Consider the following 14,800-nt stretch of genomic DNA (forward strand, 5'->3'; position numbering starts at 1 on the left):
TATCTGTGACATTATCTCAGTTTTTTCAGAGAAAATATCAGCGCTTGGAATTCATCTATTTCTTCCAGTGCAGCCTACAACTACGTTTTTTCTCCATGGACTGACTCACTGCTACAGTCTCCATCTTTAGTCTGGTATGATTGTGTAATGGATTTAACATCTCGGATTTTAGGGGGGAAAAAACCATCATTCCTGTTCAGGAATGACCACAGCATAAATGTGTGCTACTGAAGAAAAGGCTGTAGCCTGAATAAAAATAATTTTACAGTATTGAATATAAACTCACAAAGATGGGCATGGACATACACATGAATTAACAGCATGTGCTTGGAAAGAATAAGACTTAACAACATGAAGATGATCCAGAAGTAAACATACCATTCTGCAATTCCTAGTTTGGATATGCAAAATGTTTCCTCTCAGCTGTCTTTTTAATCAAGTACTTATCCTATGGCAGTAACTTAAGAAAAAGCAGTTAATAAAGTTCTTTCCTTCACTGGTCCACATATAGTGTTAGATCTTTGCTAAAAATACATGCATTGCTTGTAGCATCTGCTCAAACTGAGTACATGAGTTGAATTTTTTTGCTTGTTTTGTTGCAAGTAACTTCATCTCATTTTTCATGAGAAATTAGGTACATAGTGGCTTTGTAAGCCTGAGGCTTGATATTTCTCATTAGTTTTCTCTTACATCCATAAGAAACAAAGGGATTCCTTCTCTTCCTTCCCCTATTACTTCCTTTGTCCCCTTGCCAAGTTTTTATTGGTAAGTTAAGCCTTTTCCTATTTAAATTACCTACCCTGCTGAAATTAGACAGATTAGACCATCATTCCCTGGTCTGCAATCAGTATTTTTGTTAGAAAACTTAAATGCATAAAGCAGAAGTTCATATGGGTCACACACCAATGTGACAGTCTTAAACTGATAATATTTCAACATGTGGCACCCTATTTTCTCTTGTTCTTTCACTGGATACCACCAAGAAGCAGCACCTCCCTTTTCTTTGCTTCCCCAATAATGCATTTATATATATTGGCAGGATTCTTCCACTGCCCCTCTCCTACACAATGCACCTGAACTCAAAACTGAGACTCACTTCCCAAAACCAAGCAGTTTCAACAGAACTCAGCAGAGGGGACAGATCATCTGCCTCGAGCTATGGACCACAGCCACTAACCCAGAGCACTGTTACTGTTCTTTGCTGCAAGAAAGAATATTACTTGTTCAAGGCCACCCTGGTGTCCTCTCCAGGATCCCCAGGCCTTTCTGTAATTCTGTTTTCTAGCTGTTCTGCTCTGGACATGTACTAGAGCATGGGGTTGCTCCTCCCAAGCACGAGACTGCATCTCTTTTGTTGAATTCATCAATTTTCTCTCAGCCCTGATGAGGACCCTCTGAACTGAGCACAACCCTCTGATGTATCAGTCATTCTTCCTAGCTTTTTAATCTCTGAGAACTTGCTATTTATGCCCTGTCCCATCAAGCAGGTCACTGATGACTATACTGAACATTACTGGTACCAGTATTGAATCCTGTGGTCGACTGTTTCTGACTGGCCTCAAACTGGACTTTATGGTGCTCATCACTGTTGCTTAAGCTTGTCATTTGAGGCATTTTTAATCTGCTTCACTGTCTGCTTAGCTAATCTATACTTCATCAGGTTGTCTGGAAGGAAGTTTTAGGAGACTGTGCTGGAAACTTCACTAAAATAAAAATAATGTCCATTTTTTCTCCATTCAACTACCATAAGTGGTCATGTTCTTCCAGTTTCTAATTGTGTTTCACTTCACTAGCCTGAGCAAGTCACGTCTGTGATGGATTTTGAGTTTTCTTCCTTTTTATTTTTGCTATCTACACCTTTATTATAGTATTCTATAGTCTGGTTTGAGTATTTATGATTCCTGAATGTCATTTATTTTGAAATACTTTTCTAAAATCTATTTTTTTTCAGTATCAAGTGAATTCTTCACCCTAATCACCAATAAGCCTTACTATTTAATTTCCTTATTTATAATCAATGTCCTGGAACAGAAACCACAGCAATAGTATGCTGTTCAATCTTGAAGCAGATACTGACTTTCAAAAGTATTGGACTGTCTATGAGTAATCTAAGATAGTCTTCTCCATCCTGGAATGTGCAGAATATAACCAGACTAACCTGCTCTAAACATGTCACACCTGTATTTGAAGTAACATTTATATAAAACTGACAATCCAAAATGTAAAAATTTTATTTTTTCATACATAAAGTACAGCCAAAGCTGTACTAATAAAAGATATTTTCAAGACTGGGTTTATGCAGGTAATTTCTTTATTAGATGGTTATAAAATACTTTTTCCTTATCCTCACAAAATAGCTGCTTCCTTCCCTCATTCTTTCTATGTTTTTCTCTTATTTTGGTATATTAGTAGCTCAAAAAAACCTGCTAGAGCTACTGGTTTTAATTAACATAACAAAAAAGTATTTCTATTCTTCCAGGACTGCCTTTTGACTCAAATACATTTAGAGATGATGAGGGGTACCTTTTATAAATCCCTCTTGGGAGGTTATGTGCTCAAGTCACGTTTACATTAAAGAGATTTGTTTGTGTAGCTCCCTATACACCATTCCGAAGATCTGCTTCTTGGAATATCAAATTACATTTAATTTGATAGATGTAAAGTCTGGTAAGAGCAGCAGAGTGAATTTTGTTTCTTGCTTGTCCTTCAGCTCAAAATTAGCATTTTGAAAATTATTTAACTTAGACTGATAGCCACATAAGAACTGACACTACATAGGCTTTCTAATGCCAGTATTAAAATATTATCATATTTATGAAGCCCCGATAGCATCGGAGGTTTGGGATTTTTTTTTATTACTATGATAAATAATTTCTTTTTTTCTTAATTTTTTTTCTTAATTTTTCCTCAGTTTTATAAGTTTCTGTTATGCAAAGAGGAAAAGTAAAGAGACATTCAAGATGAGAAAAGAATGACATTTAAGAGGAGCTTTGCTGGTAATATATGCAGCTTATGTATTTGTACTTCATATAAGTCCAACGGATTCTCAAACCAGGAAACAAATAATCTTCTATTTATAGCCAAAAGTGAAAAAATACAGTGTGTCAATTTAGGGTCACCCTGCCCTGGGTCACACTCAAAATAACAATTCCTATAACAAGCAATATGTCCTTATGATGTATTTATATATATAGATCTATAGATAAATATTTAATCTTATCATTACCTGAAGCTTAGTGCATCTGAAGAAAATGTGAAGGCTACATCTGAAGTCAATAAGGACAACTGTCTCCTACAGATTGTATCAAAACTTTGTTTCTTTATGAAAGAAGGGATTCAAACAATAACTTCTAAATTGATGACACTTCACAGCATTTTGGGTTGGATAATTTTGCTGCTTTGTCACTCTCTGGTTATCCTTTTTTTCATATATTTTTTTCCATTTTATTAACTTTTCTGTAATCTGAAAACATATTGATATTTTATGAAAAAATGCACTGGAAAAAAAGATTAGGGTGATTAGCTTATTAAAACAAGTACTCTTTAAGATGAAAAAGCACAACTCCACCATCTTTCTTATTTTTTCCATATTAATATCTCTATTCATTGAGAAAATAGAGATAAAATTTCATTCTTTCAGGAGAGAAAAAGAAGAAATAACTAGAAAAAATGCAAGTAATTTACAGCTAAGTTCATAGCAACTTCAAAGGAAATCAGTGTAAGAATTGCTTACTGTACAAGGAAAGATTTTGGAGAGGTCTGTGGGAGTTGCATCAGTTTGCTCTGGACAAAAACACTAGTTATAATTACAACATCTCTTTTAATATGTTTTATTGATTTTTCTAATTGTTTAATTCAGTCAAGTTTTTTTATTTGATATAATGAGGCAAAATAAGGAAGAAAAACTCAATGGAATAAATTAGATGATAATCTTTATGCCACCCTTTGTTTTGATGGTTTGGCTGTTCTGGTGAATACTCTTGAACCTGCAAAAACCATTCTTAATTTGCTTACTTCAGAAATATCTGAATAAACACAATGTACTCTTGATAAGAAAACTTTACTACAGCATCTAGTAGCATTTCTTCTTTAGCATCATATTTTTATTTCTTTCCATTTCTAGTACTGAACAGAAACCCATGCCTCATCCAAAGGCAACAACCTGACAGGAGGACACTAAAAAAAAACACTGAAGAGCTTTGCTGAAAGTTCTTCATCAAGTCCTTTGGGGACCTTATACTTCCTGTGTTCTTTGTGACCACTTATAGTTTAATGGAGAAAAACAAAGGGTGATAATTCAAAGTGTGGAAGTTTAAAAAAAAAAGTCTGGGACATGAAATCTGCTGAAAGTGGCAGTGCAGAGCTAAGACTCAGGGGGAAAGAGAGCTGTAACTGCATGAAACAGAAATTACAACAAAAGGAAGGAGAAGTTGGACTTGGTTGGACATCCAGACTGGGACTAGCAAATATGATAGAAACAGCTGAGAAAAAGGGAGAGGTGCAGGCAGAATGCTGAGGTGGGAGAATGACAGGCTGCAGGGAGAAGCCCTTTAAACAGAGAATGGGCTGGATTGGCAATAAGTCAAAGGATCTGGATGGCCACCACAGGATGGAGATGCAACCCAGCACTTCAGGAAATGGGTAGAAGAGTGTGTTCACAAAAATATACTGACTGCAAATTATGGAAATGAAACTGATTTTCCCTGATGTTAACAAGTATTTGTAAGACATATGGACACAGAATGTGGTGTCAACATTGTGACAGAAAATGTCAAGCAAACTGAGAGAAAGACTGTCATATTCTTCAGCCATCCCATTCTTTGGAGCTAGGAAGAAAAACTTGTGATATTTGGAGATGTTATCATTTAAGCATGAATTTAACATGGTCCCAGAGAAATAACTCCCACACTGTTATTATGTTCAAAAAGCTACCATATAAAAGGCAAGCTGTTCTCTTATTTTGCTTTTGTCATGTATTGATGCAAACTGCTTCATCATAACTGCTGGGACCAGTCAAGGGGCTGGACCCCTTTGCTCCCCCAAAGGGACCCCTTTTGGGTAAGAACCATATTCTATGCATGCTGAATACTTTTATTGGGGAATAGAGATATTGCTTTGAATACATTTTTGCAGTCAGATACTATCACTGGCAATTCTTGAACCTTAATCTGTCACAATCTTATATTAATAAAGAGTGTTATTCTGTAAACTGTTAGTGTTGAATCTTTCACAGGCACAAGCAGTCACGGCAGCAGGTAACACACTCAAAGTGGGAAGATCCACATTCCTTTATGCTGATGGTGTGTGTCCCTGCCTCAGCCAGTCAAACCACCCTCTGACCCAGGACTGTTAGGTGAAGGGTCAGAGCAATGCAAAATCCCTGCAACTGGATGCTGACAGACTGGTTGGGCACAAGGGTCTCAACTTTACTGGAACACTGACAGACAAATCAGATTCCATGTTGCAGAAACCTCCTCTTTTCAAGTAACACTGATCCAAGGGACCAGCCAAGAAGAAAATATTTGCAAGGCACTCTGAGTTGAAGGGGAAGAGAATTTACCCATGTGGATATGACCATATTGTGCCATATTCTCTCAGGGTCAGTGAATGCAGCCTGACCTTCCCATTATGTGGGATTAAAGTCAGATTTAGCTGTATTGGAGTGTTTATACATAGACATCTGCACAGACACATAAACACAGGTGAGTGAAGTTAAATTCAGGTTATGCCATACTCATTTGTGAATTTACATTTGTGATATAGTCAGAGGACTGAAACATTAATCAGTACATGTAAGACTCAAGTTACAACAAAGAAATATTTTACATTTCTTAAAATTTCAATATTTTGTCCTTAAAACCTACCCAACATTTTCAGACATTTCAGATTTTCTCCTAAGGAATATAGAGATCTAAGTTTTGTGAAAGTTTTGATGTCAAAACTGTCAGAAATCATTAAGACCTTAAAGACTCAAGAGACAAAAATCAATGCCTGAGATTTTAGAGAGAAGGAAAAAGTAATTTAGAACTCTCTTCTGTCTTGAAAAGAGATAAACATAATAGCAAACCAAAGTCTAAGAGCTGCTGGTTGCTTTCCCTTTCAAGCTCTCCTTTTTCTTTCCTGTTATTGTATTATGGCCTCTAGGTAGAAATAAAATGATACTTGTGCATTATTTTGGAGGAATTCTTGCCTCATTAAGGTCTACCACTTCCTACCTCTACTTATTTTAGCTAGGTGCTAAATGTTGCTAGATGTTGTATAATGTATGACATATGACACTTTTACTTAACAATTAAGCTTGTAGGAACATGGATCTATCATTAAAGGCAATTAATTTTTTTCACTTGAAATATTTTCACCCATCTAGATTACCTACTTAGAAAGTTCTTGGTGTTCAAAATGTTAAATTTATTAGTCTCAGTTTTGGTCAACTTGTAGAACATAAAATAGCAATTAAAATTAAACCAAAAAGAGAGAAGTAGTTATCAACATTTCTGATGTGTATGTGGTGACCTGTGTGATGCTCTATCCATAGGCAAAATGGCATTTCTTTTGTGCTATAGACAATAAGGATATAGAATAATCTATAAAATCACAGAATCACGTAGTGGTTTGATTTGGAGCAGACCTTTAAAGGTCATCTATTCCAATTTTCAGAAATGAGCAGGGGTAGCTTTTTTCAGAGGGACAAAATCCACCCATTTTCATATATAGATGAAAACCTTTTTTTTTTTCCTCTTGTCCACAAGTTATTCTATAATTGTCTGCCTCAGAACTCCTAGCATTATCTTTTGGCAGTATATGGACCACTGTTTAGCTTTTTATGCTTTATAAATATGAATATTTATACAAGAAATTGTGTCATCTATATGGGTGGTATTATGATTATGATTACTACTACTACTACTACTACTACTACTACTACTACTACTACTACTACTACTACTACTACTACTATTATGTAAAATGAAGTCCTATAGGTGGTGTTTCAAACCAGATAATAGATGATCCATTTTAGATAACTGGGCTGAATATTTCCTTTGGGAGAACCTAGACTCTGAGCTCAGTTCTTTGCAGGCTGCTAATGACAAACATGCATGGTTATTATGTTACTTATGCTACTGAGACTGTGCTATGCCAGGATATTGCAATCAAAAACCTGTGGTTCAAGGCACATTTTCTGTGCCATGAACTTGCTTTCCTGCTGCCTTTTGTTGTTTACAGACATATTTCCTCTCCTTTTAGACTGAATCTTTTTTCTTCTTGTTCTTAAGGCTAAACCATGGAAAAGATCAGTATCCAAATTCTCTCAGGGAGGTACTTTTGCTAGTCATTCACTGATGCTTGAGATCCCTTGAAAGACTTGGTTTCTCCAGATTTTACTGTCATATCCACTGACACCCTAACTGCCTATTAAATACAGTAGGGTAAGACATATATTGCAGGCTATGTATATCAAACTGCTGTGTGCACATAAGTCAGTTCAGACACAGAAAAACAGCTGTCAGACACATTATAAAGTCTAATATAGAAAGTTTTTTCACTGTGAAGGGCAAGTGGTTTTTCTCATCTTTCTTCTGTATAGAAACCCAAATAGTTTAATTATGCAATTCAATTAGAATATTTTTTAAAATGCATGTAAAAGAGATCTTTCCCTTCCCATAAAATATGACACACAAACCTTTTCCAGAAATCAACATTCCTTTATAGATCATTTTCCTTTCCTTTATGTGCTTCTGCCAAAAGGATGAGGGCTGAGGGAGGTCCTTTTGCTGGTCAGATTTGTAAGTGACAGCCATCACACTTAAACACAAATTTTACTGTACTGTAATTTCTTTTTTCAGTCACATGCTTATGTCCAAATAAAGTGAGTGAGTTCTAGCTATAAGTTCACATTTCCAAAAATTCCTTAAACAGAGAAGAAATATAAACATTCAAGAAAACTCTGTTGCACAGGTTATAGCATGTTTATAGTATTCCAGATATCAGAGACAGAAATGAGATCCCTGTGTTTATCCACTATCAATAAAAAAATTGATCTCCACATTATCTTCTCATCTGTAACACGTATGGTGCTGGAAGGAAGGTCCCACGAGTACAGAGCCTCCGGCTCTGCCTTTGTCCTCCAGCTTTCCCTGAGCACATTAAGTTCAATGTTTTTCCTTTCATTGCTCTCTTTTATCTACTCTTCTGAACCTCTTTGTTCCTCTGTTTGGTTTTCATCTACCCTGAACTGCTGCTGTGGTACTGAATGCTGATGAAACAATAAATTATTCCTACTCAGAAGGTTATTTTTCAGCTGTATTTCTTAGCATAACATGACTATCCTGCCGTGCAGGGAATCTCTGCATCCATGATAAGAGCAACTAACTCAGCTGTTTGCAGGGACCCTGGATGTGTGAGGGATTGCAGGCACGGATCAATACTGTAACACAGACAGACTGATAATGTGACACCCTCTCAACTTGTCACTGATTCTGACTCTCTTCCTGCAATCCGAATGCCCTGCAGTGTAACTGCTGCTCAGTCGCAGCTCTGTCACTGTCACCGTGCGGGGACATTCCCAATCCCATCCCTTCTCTGTTGGCTCCTCAAACCAGTCAGTTGACATTTCCAATTCCTTCCTTGACCTGAGTGTGTCAGCTGCCACTTTCAACAAAAATGTATGGTCAGCTACATTAGCTCAGGTTTTTTTCTGGTTTTTTTTGCAGAACTGGAAGGGAAAAAAATTAAAAACCTTAGGACTGAAGTTGCCCTTTGAGGTAACTGAATCCACTTCCCTCCACTTAATGGGACTTGTAGACCACAGCAGAGGTGGTTGTGTGAATGCTTACATTTTTACCATGAAGGCACAGTACAAAACAACTTTTAACAGTCAGAAAAATAATAAAACACTTAATCAGAGAAAACAATATTGTATTTTGTCAAAGGAAGAAAAAATCTCAGGAAATAAAGTCTTCTAGGGAAAGAATACAGTTTTTAAACTCATCTCTATTTTTCATCTTAAATAAGAGAATATGAAGGCAGAAGTGCTGAATTTGAACAAAAAAAAAATAGACATGATGTATACCTCCATTAACAGGGACAAAAGTCAAGTTTCTTTCACAAGCTTCTTAGCAATTCAGTTTGAAAGGAGACAAAATAACTCAAAAAAGATTTTTTAAATTTTTGTTTGGCATCTCTGTTAGACAGTAACAATAGGCAGAATATCTGGATTCTGTATTGCTGTGTAGTATTCCATCCCCTCTAAATTATGTTTGAAATCTTTCAAAACAAAAGCTACTTTTTATTTTTCTTAGTTCCATAATAATTTCCTCAGTGACTGATGTAGATAAAAAGCTGTGTTTTTTTCCCAAAGACAGTGTAGACCTCTTGTTTCCCCTTTACATTTCACAATATTTCATAATGATCCATCTTCTAGAACAAGTACAAGATGCATTCAGCAATTTTTCCCATCACTACAACCCTTGACAGAATATAGATTGAAAAAAAAATCAGTTCAGAGAAGGTTAAAGTGATGCAGATCAATTGTTGGAAGCAGCTTGATGAAGTGGGAAAACTGAAGCTTTTTCAAATAGTGTAGTGAGCCATCACAATGCTGCTGATATTCTATGCAGGTACTGATTTTCACTGCAGAACTTAAAGTTTACTTCTTCTGTAAGAGATAAAAACTACTGGGACTACCTGTTCTGCTAGTGCTGTTGCAACATCAGAGAAGCACATGAAATATATATGTAAAATATATGGCTAGTAGCTGAAGATAAGGTTCTTTTTCCACTTATTACCATAGTATAGAATTTCTGCTTTTACACCAGATAACTTTATGGAAAAATCCACAGGATTTTACAAGGAAATAGCATAAATTTACAGAAATACTATTTCTGTAAATACTATAAATAGAGAAATACTACAAAGAGGATTTTATTTGTTCAAAAATACTGTACATGTAATTCTTATTATAAAAATTTCTAAAGAGCTAAAATTTCCCATAAATATAATTTACGCCTAAAGGCATGTGTAGAGTGATTGCAGCAGGGATTTTTTTTTTTTTTCCAGGAAGTCTGTTAGAGCTGTCTCTTTGGGTTGCATCTGTTCACCTTTAGTTGTGATTCTATTGTCTGGGTATTCAAGGTGCTTGCTGCTTTGGGAGTAGGGTCTTGTCATGTGAGACATCCTGGAAATCAGCATCTGCACCAAACAAAGACCAAGGACTGAAGAGAGGTTGCTGTTGATAAAGAAAAGGCAGCTCTGCCACCCTTCTATTAGGCACTATTTTAATGATATACCCAGCACCCCCTTACTCTGACTATTTCAATGGACTACTTCTTAGAAGTTTTAGGCAAAGAGTTCACAGATCTTTTATTTCAGACAGGAACAGCCTAGGTTTGAGAGCACCTCTGCCCTGAACCCATCTCTAAAAAGTACCAGAAAAATGGACTAACTGAGAAAGATCTAAAGGGGTGGATGGTCGTTTCAGTTTACACTAAGATCACAGCAGGTGCCCACACTACAGCCCACAGGAGGCGGCTCAACTGGGTAAGCATGCCCTGTAAGTCCCTCCCACCTGCCATATCCAAGCCCCAACCTCTGCCAGTACTTGAGGATTCACCAAGGAAGCATTAGGAAATAAAGAACCAGTGGTGTTACTACTGTTCAGATGAAGGGATTCTTTAATCCAAAAGACTGAATCCAACAGCACCACATTTTCTGTGAGTTTCTCTAGAAACACTTTAAGAATTATAAAGAAGCAGAAAAATGTTTTGCCATTCCATGACTTTAAAGCTGAGTAACATTTTAAGATGTTGTTTCAAATCCAAGCGTTGACATTTGGATTTTAAGTTCTCTATAGGCTTTTTGGGATTTATCTGTTTAATATATTTTATAACTGCGGTAGATTGACCTTGGCTGATTGCTCAGCTACCCTAACCCACTTCTCAACTAGAGTTCCCTGGAAGTTGGGTGAAAAACTCATGTCTATCATTGGCAAAACAGGTTTGACATGGGGAAAATTTAGTTTATTACCAGTTAAAAAGAGGGTTAGATGCTGAGAAATGAAGGCGCAACGATACGGTCTCCCTTCCCCTCAAGCAATACAGAGGGAGTGGGGGCTACAGCCAGTCTGTAATAGTTCCTTTCAGCTACTTTCTCCCCAGACTTTTTCCTCTGCTGCATCATGGACCCTCTTCATGGGCTGCAGTCCTTTTCTACTCCAATGAGGGAACTGCCAGGCTGCAGCTTCTTTAGGACTTATGTACCTGCTCCAGGGTGGGACTCTCCATGGTCTGTAGTGTGGATATCTGCTCCACTGTGGTCTCTGCTTTAGCACCTGGAACATCTCCTCCTCCTTCTCTAACCTCAGTGTTAGCAGGACTGTTTGTTCCACTCTGTCATCTTCCCTGCTGTGCAGTGTTTTTTGTTATGTCTTACATAAATTCTCCCAGAAACCACAGACTGCTCTGCCAAGCTCAGCTGTGTCCTGCAGTGAGTCCATTTTGGAGCCATCTGGACATGACTGTCCAGCACAGAGAAGTCCCTGGCTTCTGCTCACAAAGGCCATCCCTGCAGCTGCCACCATTACCAAAACCTTGTCCCTTACATTAAACACCAAAAAGTTATTAGACAAATTATGGTTATTGCAAATACATAGTCACACATACACTGTTCCCAAACATACTGTGACTTCTACACTTCTCAAGTTGGTTACAATTGATGAGCTTAACACAGAAAAAAATTTAAGAGCAGAGACAGCTGCAGGGACTGATCAGCAAATTGTGATATTTCTGGTAGGCATAATTTTTTAGGAAATGATTTTGTATTTTCCCTGTATTTTTAGATTAATATAAAAAGAAGCCTGTTAAAATCTACTGTTCATGAAGAATAGAGTGTCCTGGCACAGACATCTTTTAAAAGTCAATAAATTTAATCAGTTAAAAGTCAGAGTTGGGGCAGACCTAATATCAAGATGTTTGTGCCTTTATTGCTGTTTTTCTGTTTTGTTTTGTTAGTATTACATCTACGTATGGAGTTAGAACAAAATCCAATAAAAGTATAAGGAGGTAAATTGTGTTCTCATTGAAAATATAAAGCAATGATTACAGCACTGTGCTGACACAGTATGAAGCAAACACACTTAACACGGCTACCAGCCAGTGTGCCAGTGGGGAGTTAAAGATGATAGGAAATTATCGAGGACCTGATAAGAACTGACAGAATCCTAGGATATATGTTTTATTTATCCTATTAGAAAAATAGAACAATAGAAATTCTATTCCATATTTACATTAGAAGATAGGAATGCACAGAAAAAGCTAGAAATAATGCTTGACTGAGAATCCCTATGAGCATGCCAGGGGTGAGAAAAAAGTGCTCTCTCCATGGTCTGGGGAATAGATGAAAGACAATTGACTCATAGGTTGCCAGCACAAATGGGTCTGAAAACTCTCCTGCAGTAGCCCCACAGCCTATTTCTTTCACCCTGCTCCTTCTGCTTTTCTGGTGAATTCACATGCCTATGAGTGCAAGCACCAGCAGAAGGATGGACAGAGAGCTGCATTTGGGAGGACAAGACCAAGAACAAGATGGGAGGAGTGGCTGAGGGAACTACTGGTATTCATTCTGGAGAAGAGGAGGCTGAATGAAGACTGTATCACTCTCTACAACTACCTGAATGGAGGTTCTGGAGACTGGGAGACTGGTCTCTTCTTCCTAGTAACAAGTAACAGGAACAGAGGAAACATCCTCTTGTTGCGCCAGAAGAGGTTTAGGATGGATATTAGGATAAAGTTCTTCACCAAAAGGCTTCCAGAGCTGCCTTTTGGTGAACAGGCTGGCCAGGGAAGTAGATGAGTCACCATCGCTGGAGGTACTTGAAAGACATGCAGAGGTAGTGCTTAGGGACGTCAATTGGTGTTGAACTTGTTTAATGGTTAACAGTTGGACTTAATGATCTTGGAGATCTTCTCCAGCCTAAATGATTCGATAATTCTATGTCTGGAATAATTTTTTTGCTGTGGATTATTAAAATGTTTCTCTATCTCTGCTGTTGTACACACAAACTTTGTCTCAGAGCCCTCTTCTGCTTTAAAGGAGCACAGAAATGTAAGACCCATCTATAAACAGGAGAAGGAGTTTTTCAGCAATGGACAGGATATTACTGTGAGAGAGCTTCTGATAATAATACATTTTACTATTTGGTTATACAGCTAAGTGCCCCCCAGCCCCAAAGAAAAGTACATAGCACTATATTTGTTCTCTCAAAAAGCCTGACATTCAGGAATTCTGGAAATGTCCCTTCTCACATTGCCTTTACTCAGAAGGAAAAAAAAATCATAATTCAGAAAAAAGTGAGTTTTTAAGGTGAATTAATATGCAAAAAAATGTTGTGAGAATCTGCAAAATTTGAAAATTTCTATCCAAATTTTCAATGAAGTGATGGCTTGGCATTTAGTGATATTAGCAAAGTGTCATGAAGAGCTGTATAACCATTCAATTGTATTAGCAAGCTCTATAACCATTCAATTTTATTAGCTGTCAGAATTACAAATATTTTATAGGTAATATAAGGCATCAGATGACAAAAAAGTTAATATTTAAGAGTTTATCTTACTTGCTCATGCCACATTCATACACACATTTTAAGGCAGACTCCTTCATCTCTAAAAATTTGCTTTTCTTTCAACTTTTCAGGAGTCCAAGCACCATCAGTTTATTGTCACAAAAACCTGACCATGTTAAATTTTTGCTGCTGACAGCCCGAGTCAGGAAAGCAACATAGATGGTTTACCTTGCCAAGAATCATTATTCAGCAAGATCTCTTCCTTTAATTGCTGACAAGATCAGAAGAGTTTAAACAGGTATTAGAATCCTAGTACAGTCTAAACCATTGCTATTAATAGTAGCATTGACATTTTCCAAAGAAAAACAATTCTGAATAAGGGCCAATTTATATATATATTTGTTCATATATCTATATATTAGCTGGAACAGAAACCTGGGATTTTTTCATATGTCAGGTCTTATTCATTTTATTAATGTGGTGTATATACTACAACATTTACAACAGAAATGCCGCAGATGGTGTGTTTAAAATAGAACTGGCAAATTCACTTCCTTCACCTGAGATGCATTGAAGTGGTGTTATACTTTATAGAAAAGCTGAAAATGTTATTCTAGATTAGGCTAAAAGAAATTGGATTACTCCTCAAATATAATAATATATTTTTTAGCCATGTGAGGACCTCACTTGGAAAGGTACTTCACTTGGGAAAATTAAGGGAGAGTTAGTCATGTACTTTCTGTGGCAACATGAGTACTTTTTGTATTTTAAGTTGAAAGAAAACTTACATAAATTTTAAATTTAATGTAAAGTTGTGGCTGAGGGGAGTTACAGGTAGGTGAATTTAAAATTGTGGTTTTATTTCACAAGTCAGAAGACTGGTTGTGTGGATGCAGCTGCTGCAATTTTGCAAGCTGTTCTTTTAATGGATCTCAGTAGCAAGGGAGAAGTTAGATCAGTCACAGCCACTGAAAGCTGGATTTTTTTTCTTTTTTTTTTACTGCCATTGAATACCATCAGCTGATGTACTGATGATGTAGAGTAGTCTGAGACTAAGCAGTGGAAGAATAATGGACTCTAAAGCACTATTTCAGGCTAATTTAAATCAATAATAGAATGATAAAGCTTTTACATGCTAACATCATTTTTCTTACCATAAGTATGATAAATATGTTTCTGATGTATGACGGTGGTTTGGTTTCATATTAACTGACAAATGAGAGTCTAGTTTTACAGTTATAGATA

This window comes from Molothrus ater, chromosome 1 (assembly GCF_012460135.2).
Source record: "Molothrus ater isolate BHLD 08-10-18 breed brown headed cowbird chromosome 1, BPBGC_Mater_1.1, whole genome shotgun sequence".
Taxonomy (NCBI): domain Eukaryota; kingdom Metazoa; phylum Chordata; class Aves; order Passeriformes; family Icteridae; genus Molothrus; species Molothrus ater.